This window comes from Morone saxatilis, unplaced genomic scaffold (assembly GCF_004916995.1).
Source record: "Morone saxatilis isolate NCDOM2014 unplaced genomic scaffold, NCSU_SB_2.0 Contig1, whole genome shotgun sequence".
NCBI classification, from domain to species: Eukaryota; Metazoa; Chordata; class Actinopteri; family Moronidae; genus Morone; species Morone saxatilis.
The window spans coordinates 9,164,904-9,174,921 of NW_023339651.1; the positions used below are offsets into that span (position 1 = coordinate 9,164,904).

The window sequence follows — 10,018 nt, forward strand, 5'->3', positions numbered from 1 at the left end:
TAATCTTGTCTACTTTGAACAGATAGTTTCTGATTTAAAACAAAACACTACAAACGTTATTAATTGGATTAAAAAAAAAGAAACACTGAAAAACATTATGTTTTAAGAACTGTAAGGTATCAAAAAAGTATAATTTTTATATATCCTGCTTCTTCTCCTGAACATTCTTAGTTAAACTAACAATATTTTACAGTCATGGACGAAAGTATTGGCACCCGTGGAAAAATGCACCATTTCTCCCAGAAAAATGTTGCACATGTTTATTTCCTTTAAGTGCATTGGGACAACAGAAATAATCAGGAGAAAAAAGCCAAATTTGACATCATTTTACACAAAACTCCAAAAATCGACTGGACAATATCATTCCAGGGGTGCCAATACTTTCGTCCATGACTGCACATCATTCTAATGTCCTTATTACCAACACTACTAATAATCTATTCATCTACAGCCTCATGACCATTATCTGATCCAGCAGTTCAGAAAAACCACACTCTCTCCCTCATCACTTTCCTCTTCTTACTTACATTGTTGAGATAGTCTTCTCCCCTCTGGGGGGAAAAGCGGCCGATCTTCTCTAGGACTGGAGAAGATCAAGTTCACCTCATTATTAACCTACACACCCCCTATGACCTCTGCAGCACCCACCCACTAGGCAGCAACATGTGCATCTCATTGTAGGAGGACTCATTGGCCCCCCTTTCACCCCCGGCCTGCCTTGGCTGGCTTTTGGAGATCGAGAGCTGATTTATGGGGCTAACAGATTGGTCCCAAGTGACTTGGATGCTTTGCAAAATGTGATGCATGACTAAGGGTTGGCACAAGTGTTTCTTGCATGATTGATGAGCAGGTCGAGTTAGTTAGTTAGTTAAGCATTATTTATTTAGGAAATCTCACTGAGATCAAGTTCCCTTTTGCAAGATCACACAACATTATTAGAAATATAAGATAACTTCAAGATGTGTTGCAGGTCACTAAGGTGCATAGTATCAGAAACCAGTCTTCCCCAATTCAGAACTGTGATCTAGTGTCCTGGTTACTAGGTCCGACCTCAACTAAGGATGCAAAATATCTCTGCAGCTTAGATATCATGAAGACACAGGTATGCTGATGCGTCCAAGATGCTAGTGATGACAATCCAATCTTTTCATATAACTCAAAGTGAGTGAATATTCACTGTGAGTGAATGCTAATGACATACAGAATGTGATCATCAGCATAAAAATGAGCATTACAGTGCTGAGGTGAAAAAATGAATCTTACTACATACATAGTAAATAGCAGTGGGCCTAATATTGATAATTGAGGGACTTTTATCAACTATTTAGGGACTTGATTTCAAAACCATCTATAACAACAGTTTAAACTCTATCAGAGAAATTATTTGAACCAGTTGTAAGCAGAAACATCAAAACCCACAGAAGGCATGTTATTTAACAAAATGTTGTGATCAACAATATCAAAAGCCCTGAACAGATCTACAAAGAGTGCACCATAGTGTTGCTTTTTATTAAGGGAGTTAACAATGTCATCCACAACAGCTGTTGCAGCAGTTATTGTGCCATTACAAGGTCTAAAGCCTGACTGCTGCATTATTATCTTCCAGGAAGCCACAATTCAAAAGTGATGCAGGGGTAACAATTCTACTGAGGAGCAGGATCCGTGGTCAAAATTATGCTCACCATAAGACTTTCTTATGTTTACATTTATTAACGCATTATATACCTCTGAGAATGTCTGAGTGAAACTATATAAAGCGAGGACCAGGAAGGGGACAATTTTTGATATTGGAGTTTTGTCTTGACAGTGTGTATGCACAGGATTTCAAACATGTCACGAGATGCAATCAAATGGTTATTAAAAGCTTCAACCATGTCACTGTTTTTAATAATGGGCATGTTTCAATGTTTATAACTGTGGGAGCAATGTGGAGGAGGATTTTTACCAGTATCTAGAATTCAGTTCCATTACCATTGCTCTTTGAGAAGACAGATGCATAATCAGATTTTGCTTTTCTTATGAAGGTGATGCCGCAGTTCCTTTGCTGTCTGAAGTTCTGCCAGTCAGTGTTTGTGCCAGAAGCTCTTGCAATGGACCAAAGTTTATTTCTATTAAGTATGGCTAGAGCAAGTTCAGGAGAAAACTAGGGCTTTGATTTATTTTTTATTCTAAATGTTTTGTAAGGAGGACTATGACTATCAGCAGTGAGGGTAAAACATTAGAAAAATAATGTAGCACAGAGTCTGGATCTTGAATAGAACATGCTATTCCGATGTGAGAGTGATATAAATTGGTGAGGAAATCTTGTGTATTCAAGTGTTTTAAATGTCTCTTTTAAACACATTTTGACATTGGATTTTCATTTCTTTTGATGCTCATCAATTAATGTAGATTTATTACGATTTTTCAAGCACTGTTGGATATCAGCTGAGATAAGTTTCATTCAAGACAGATATCTTTTAGCTTTGCTTTGCTTGCTGGATAAACAGTTAAAGACACCTATAATAAGCAATTCAGAGGATTCATAAAATTGCCCTAAGTTCATCATTTCCTCCAGGGTTTCACTAGCTGCTGAGAGGGCACAATAAATGCCACTGACAGTGAATTGAGCACCCCACAAACACAGATATCCAAAGTAACATAAGCAGATTTCTTAAGCATTGATGACAAGTTGAGAAGATGTACATTTGAAACAGTTCTTTACATAAATTGGTACACTGTAACTTATGTAACTAGTACTAGGCGTAACCCTTTATTGGATACACAAACCATTTATGTACTTATGTACTTATATATATATATACGTAAGTACATAAAGAAAGCATATATATACACACATATATATATACATATATACATACTATCAAAATATTGTTCTTAGTAATGTACTGACATTTTCAACAGTAACACAAAATGTAATATAACCTCAAATATAACCCTTTGATTAAAAAATGTGTCAAGTCAATTTTATTTATATAGCCCAATATCACAAAGGGGCTCTCAAGCGGCTTTACAATCTGTACAGCATACAGGCTATTGATAATGTGTACGGTGCACAAACCCAAATATAATCAGGAATACATGTTCCCTTTTAAACATGTTTCCTCATTGACACATTTATTCCTCATTGGACCTGTATGGAAGATTTGTTTTATTGCATATTAAATTGTGAAAAATTATTATCTGGGGTTAACCGATCATGTGAGCGCATATTAGCTATTATAATGTGTAGACTCATTTGATCATTTGACATGGAACACACTTCTCCTCCTTGACAAACTTACAATACTTATCCACAATGGTGAGGGTAATAATGCACCGTAAAGTCATGTTGAAGTCAGTCTTTCTTTGGTATACTGGAAGTGTTGGAAAAATAAAATGTGAATTTCCCCTTGGGGATGAATAAAGTATCTATCATCATCATCATCATCATTTAATTAAAGTTAAATTCATCATGTAATTTACACAATCAGCATCCAAGCTCCTCACTTCTAGATTCACTTCTTTTTGACTGTTACATATTTAATTTTTTAAACAAATGACATGCAAGGTTTTATGTGGACCATTCTGGGTGGTGTTTCTTAAGCCCCGACATGTTTAGTGTTGGAGCACAACAGATGAGATACAAAACAGAAGGACAGAGGGCCAACAGTTCCATAAAAAAATAAATATGCAAAAAGAACAAAAAGTACAGGGCACTGTACAAAACACACACAGGCACACACACACACAACAGATTCTCTCTTTCTCACTTACTCACTCTCTTTTTCACTCTCTTTGTCATCCAGTTTCAGTGCTAGCGAGAGAGCTGGCATCCACTAGGGCTGGGAGATGTTCTAAGACCTCTTCTTACTTTGTGCCAGCTCTGCTATACCCTAGTGGGTGTGCGTTTAAGTTTCCCCATCTGCTTCTGTTCACATTATCTAGCTCCAGGGCAGGCACCTTGTCTAAAATACACACATGCACTTACGCACAGACACACACACACACACACTAAGAGTTTCATCTTTGTGCTGATGACGCAGTTTTACAGTTGTGTGAAGCCCACACACACAGCATAGCAGGGGTGTTTTTTTATCTTTACCTTCCTTTTCTTTCTCGACAGAACAGGCGAAATCAAGAGGAAGTGCTGGCCTCTGGAGAGCGGAGGCCGCTAACTTCCTCTGAGCGTTGTGATCACTGGCTGCTCATCCCTGGAGGTTAAATCAGCGGTGGAGCTCGGAGGACTTAGGGGAGCAAACATCACTAGCGATTCTGCTGTGAACGAGGGGCCAAATTTGCATCACAGTTCTCAGTTTTTTTTTTTAAATATCTCCTCAATCAAATTTTATTCTTCAGTATGGGGTTATGGCTTTCCAGGTACGGGCAAACAAAATAAAAGCTATAGATGCTTAATATTCTTAAAGGACATTGATTATGATTAGAGAAGATTTGAAAAATAAAGGAAGTGATTAATGTATGAGAATGGTGTGGATGCCCAAAGTGATTTGCCATGTCAAAATATAAATTAAAACCTAACACAGGAGCTATGTGACTGAGGAAGGGTTACAATGAGAAAGGGAAAAAAGAGGCCTGCCAGTGTCCCCCCCCCTCCCCAAGAGCCATGTGTGGCTATCCTCTCTCTTTCTCTGCTATGACTGGTGCCATAAAAACCTGATTGAGCTGTCTGCTCAAGGGGTCAGAGGTCAAACTCATCCTGTCAGAAGCAGGCTGGTGGTGAGCCACAGGGAGGGGTTAGGGGGCTGTGACCTGTTGATTGTCGAAGGTATGATGGACTGGGAAGAGGGGGCACAGGGAGGCTGTGGTGTGCGGCTCCCATGAACTATGAAGAAAATCAGTGGCGACAAGAGGTGACTCAGGGTGGCTGGGCAATTCTGTCACCACCTGACGCTCTTTTCTAAAAACTGGGGAGGAAAAGAGAAGGTTAAAAAGGAAAAGAGAGAGTAAAAATATGTCCAACAGGGGCCTGTTCTTCTAAGAATATTTTAGTTCAAAGACTTAGTCAGACATCACTCAGAGTTATTTGAAAATACATCAGTGGAAGTTAAATATAAAAGCACCATGAGGTACCTGGCACAATTGCATAGCTATTACGTAACAGACTAAAATTCATGAAATGATTTGGACCATTTCTGGAAGCATCATCTTAATAGATGTATGCATGCAAGCTATTTTCCACCTCTGCTAACAAAAGCAGGGCAAGGGCCACTGGGCCTGTGAGCACAGCAGACAGTCAGTGATGACCCCTTCTTTACTGTATATCTGTGTGAAAACTAACAAACCCTGACAGCCATGCAGTGCCATCAAACAAACGATCATTTCCCGTTTAAAAAGGAGTACCTTCACATGCTTAGTTATCGTGTTTCTTTCAGGTCCTTAAACCTTGTCTGGGCCCCCATGTTTTATGGCCAATAAGATGTTGTGTATGCCAGTATGCCTGCCTCCCCTCTCCCTTATTGCTTTATGTTTGCTTATCTGTTTGCCTTTATTTATTCATATCTACGTTTTGGGCGCTCCTTTCTTGCCTCTTGATATTTGTCAATATGGGCTTGACCTCAACGGGCCAAGTCTCTCCTCTGAAGTGGGAGCTGGCGATAGCCTTGAAAACAGACCTTTAAATTAAACGAGGGAGAACACAGATTGTTGTATAATTCATCTGGACCCCCCGCCGAGGATCCTCTGTGCAGTCGTGTTACTGTCTAGATTAGAATTTCCTTTTGTTGCTGCCTGTTTGTGTAATACACAATGTGGATCCTGCCAGGGCCCAGTAAATTACCTCTTTAAACATTCATTTGCCTTAACCAAGAGGAAGGGGGAGAGGGAGCGGAGGGGAGAAAGGAAAAAACCTCTTGATTTCACATACAATGAATAAGTTAATAAAAAGATTTTTCCCCTCTCCTGCGCACGCATTTTTTTCCCCTCCACACTCGAAATCATCCTTACCAAATCAAAAAGTAAGAGAGAAAGAGGAAGGGAGGTAGGAAGAAAGAAAGAGGGAGAACTAGAGTGAGACAGAGAATGTCTGCGTATGCAGAAGTACAACAACAACAAGAAAGAGGAGAGGAGTGAAGCCGATTGGAGAGGAGAGAGGAAGCAAGACAGAGAGAGACAGAGAGACAGAGAGAAAGAACCACATGAGCTCTTGGAATGATGTGCCTCATAGTCCCCGCTTGCGTATCCCAAAATACCTGGTGCTGGAAATGTGAAAGCCAGGCGCACGACGGACGCCATTCCCCAGAGAGGCTCCGCTGGTATCATTAGCGAGGGAAACGGCGGGCTCAAGTGGCGTACAAACTTCAGCAAAACGTCAAGCGAGAGAAATGTGCACGCATTGCGCCTCTTTTTTTTTCCTCCCCTCTTTCCCCCCTTTTTTCTCACTCTCCCTCTCTCTTTTTTCTTTCTTTGTGTTGTGTTTCAGATACGACACCACTCTTCTACCAAATTAATATTTCTCAAAATAAAAGCCAGGACAACTTTAAACTAGCGAGGGGAAGAAAGGGGAGGGAAGAAAAGAGAGACGGGGTAGAGAGAGAGGGAGAATTTGGTTCAGTTTGCGCGCCTCCTGTGAAGTGGAGTCTCTGTCTTCTTGCTCACCTCATTTTGAGGTCTGTGGTTTTGTCTTCTCCGTCTCGGAGTCAGCTCCATCTAACTGATGAGGTCGTCACAACTGCTTATGAATGCCAAATGAGGGAACACAGCGAGCATCCGCACTAGCAGAGGGACATTTACATACAGTTTGTGTCACAAGCAAAAAATCCTCCTCGACCTGGACAAAGTATTTTTTAACGTTACCGGACTGTTCTGCCATTTTGAGCACAAAAGCACAAAAACAAAAGCATGTGCCAACCTAGCCTACAATCACACTTACTGTGTTTGTTTGCTTATGCTGTGTTCTCAGTTATAGCCCTCCACTTTCTGAGGCACAAACTTAGCAGATTTCCATTTAATGGTGAAGAAATAAAAGTGTTCTTCTGTCATGTGAAATATTTACTCATACCAACACATTCAGAACAGTTGAGTCACTTACAATTGCTCCTTAAATGAGATCCCGGTGGCTCACTTCTCACAGAGCCGTTGGGATGGCACGGCTACAGTCCACAACTGTAATCAAGAGGGACAGCGAGCGCCCTTTGACGATTGGCTGGCGAGTGGAGCCAAATATGTCTTTTCTACGTGGTGCAGTCTGTCGCAGACGTAATTACAAGTTAGATCTAAATAAACAAACAGCTGCTGCCTGACCGCCCCTTCAGGAGCTGTTTGGTGGCTGCTGCTGGAGATGTCTGCTTGCTTTGCTGCAGCGTTCAAGCACAATCACAGAAGAGTGCACACAGGCATGTTCTATATAGAGTGCAGTACACACAGAGCACAACAACTAACCCTGTTATCATGCAAGACCTCACATGCACTGCATACTTCCTAATGACAACTCTAGTAAGAGGATAAACATACATAACGCATACATTCAGACACACGACATATAATTTTAGCTGCAACAGGCCTACAGACGTGAAAGAGAATTTTTCTGTCTGATAAAAAAAAAGAAGGCACAAATACGGAGAAATTGTTGGGCAAACTAACAATTAGCCCTTTATTTTAATTGGAACATTTCAAAGTGAATCAGTGGGCCACTGAGGCTAACCAAAAGTACTGAGTGGTGCTAAACTTGGAGTGTGTAGGGCCATTTTTCACCACTCCTATTTTAGAAGAGCGCGACAAAGAGGGAAATATAGAAGTCAGCAGAGGTGGGAAGAGAAGTGTACTCTATGATATATACAGAATCCGACAGAGCAATCCTCTGCCACCTCAACAAAACATATCTGTGGTACGCCACTACAAAACCAGACAGGATACGAAACATCTGTCTCCCTCTAAGGAAAATTACAGGTGGTGGATGATTTAATCTGTGTGCTGTGTACTTCAGTGCTTTTGTGGCCAGCAGATAACATGGAGTTAGATGGTCACTAACAGCTGCCACTGTTTAAATTAGCCCAATACTTAAACTGCTAGAATCTATGGTAATAAGTTCAGTCAACAGGCTACTAGATAATGTCATCTACAAATATGATTTGGTGAGATATCAGATAAAAAGTCTACATTTCTGTATAATATTCTACAAAAACTGATCTTATTTTTTTGCAAAATTACTACTAAATTGATAAACAATTATCAGAAAACTAAAAAACTGCTGTGATATTTATGTTTGGATGTTTTTTGTGATGGGGGTCTGTTGTTAAGCTTACATAAATTACTTGGGTTGGGGTCAATTACTTTTGGGTTATAATAAGATTTTGGTAATATTTTTAGTTACATGCAGATAAATCAGTCTGATAAAATATTTTTTCATGCAATGGAATGATAGATATTTAAGCACAAATTAATTTCTCTTAACTCACATATTAAAATATAATATAATTAATATAATTATATTATCAGTGTTTGAATGATAAAAATACTTTAATTAAAATGCCATTTTAAAAGGAAATAATGTACTTTGTAAGTGATTTCATTGCATTTATGATGCAAACTAATTGAAGTTAGTAATGTAAAATTAGAAAGAAACTAGGATGTGACAATAAATATATATATATATTTTTTTTAATATAACAACCAAACCTTGCTGCCACACATTAGCTAACCTCAAGTTAATTACACTGGGAAATCAGACTGAATCACTGACACTGCGGGTCATGTTCACCGTGCATTTCAAAGCAAAATTAAGAAAAATCAGATCCCTGGAAATCACAATTATCTAGACTAAAGACAAAACCATGCCGCTAGGCTAGCTGCAGCTAACAGGTAAGCTAACATGTGACTCTCTCACCAATTACAGCTGTTGGAGGAAAAGAGACAAACTGGCTGTAAAGGAAGCTACTGCTGCTCAGTTAATCCAGATGCCTTCCGGTAGAAGTTGCTTGAAAATGTCTTTTGGGAAATGCAGACACTGCAGATGTGAATTCTTAAGTCTGCTGTCATCTAAAACGTGCTGTTGAGAAAGTTTTTTGTGACATATTATCAATGTTTGGATAATTGGCTAATAGGCAGGAACTGGTAAAGTGGGCAGTTGGTATGATTATGTTAATATAGCAAGATTTGATTACAATTCTACCACATTGAGGCTTTATAATGGCTTCTGGCGACTAATTTTGTTCCCCAATCCTTTCCAACAGAACGACAAAATATGTAAGAATCTGGAGAGAGCAACAAGCAACAACATCTGAAATCTTAACATGTAAGATATGTGTTTATGTGTGTCAAACTGCTGTTTTGGGAGTTCATTTTCTCCACTGACATTTTGATACAACTGTGTTTAGGTGATAAGTATTAAGATTGTCCCACAGAAAAGACAACCTACAAGTGATGGAGGAATGGCTAGTTTTAGGAACTAGACAGCAAAACAAGTACTTTTAGTCAAACAAATGACAAAGTAAAAGAGTAAGCTTGTAAGTTTCCAATCAACAATAAGGAATATTCTGTAATTAGTATCAAACAAGTCAGACAGACGTGGCTCCATTGAGCTCTGTGTGCGTAGTTCAAAGGTCGCTCCCCTTTGTCAAACTGTGTTACATTGTCCCCTGCAGAAAAATTAGCCATTGATAGTGGCTCCAGAGCAGCTAATGTGCTGATAACACATTACATTTGAAGGTTTCAGTGCTTTGAAACACCGGAGGGATGAGGTGTGGGAATCCAATCCATTAGATAAAGCCAACAGTAATAGGTATCCCATATCAAAGGGATATAGTTTAAACTGCAGGGGCTTTGGATGCGCTCATTTTTATTTATTGTTTTAAGAGGAGCTTTATGCACAGGAGGTGATATCAACACACTAACAAAACCCTTTCAACACCATTGGGCTTTGCGTGACATCAAATGTGTCTATTAACCAACCTCTTGACAAGCCAAGGTGATTCATCTCTACTGTGCTGCGTGTGTGTGAGAGAGAGAGAGAAAGAGAGAGAGAGAGATTGGATGTTTTCATTCCAGATTGTAGATAGTGATTTGAATGTAGCCTAACAACAAA

At 39.4% G+C, this 10,018-nt stretch overlaps 1 long non-coding RNA gene across 1 annotated transcript; it reads right to left on the reverse strand.

The window, feature by feature from the left end:
- Positions 1 to 923: 923 nt before the first annotated feature.
- On the reverse strand, positions 924 to 7,163 carry LOC118335208. Its single transcript, XR_004797047.1, has 3 exons — positions 7,028 to 7,163; positions 6,595 to 6,710; positions 924 to 4,904 (listed from the first exon to the last, which is right to left on the reverse strand). It is a non-coding gene; the product is annotated as an uncharacterized LOC118335208 (long non-coding RNA).
- Between the last annotated feature and the right edge of the window lie 2,855 nt (positions 7,164 to 10,018).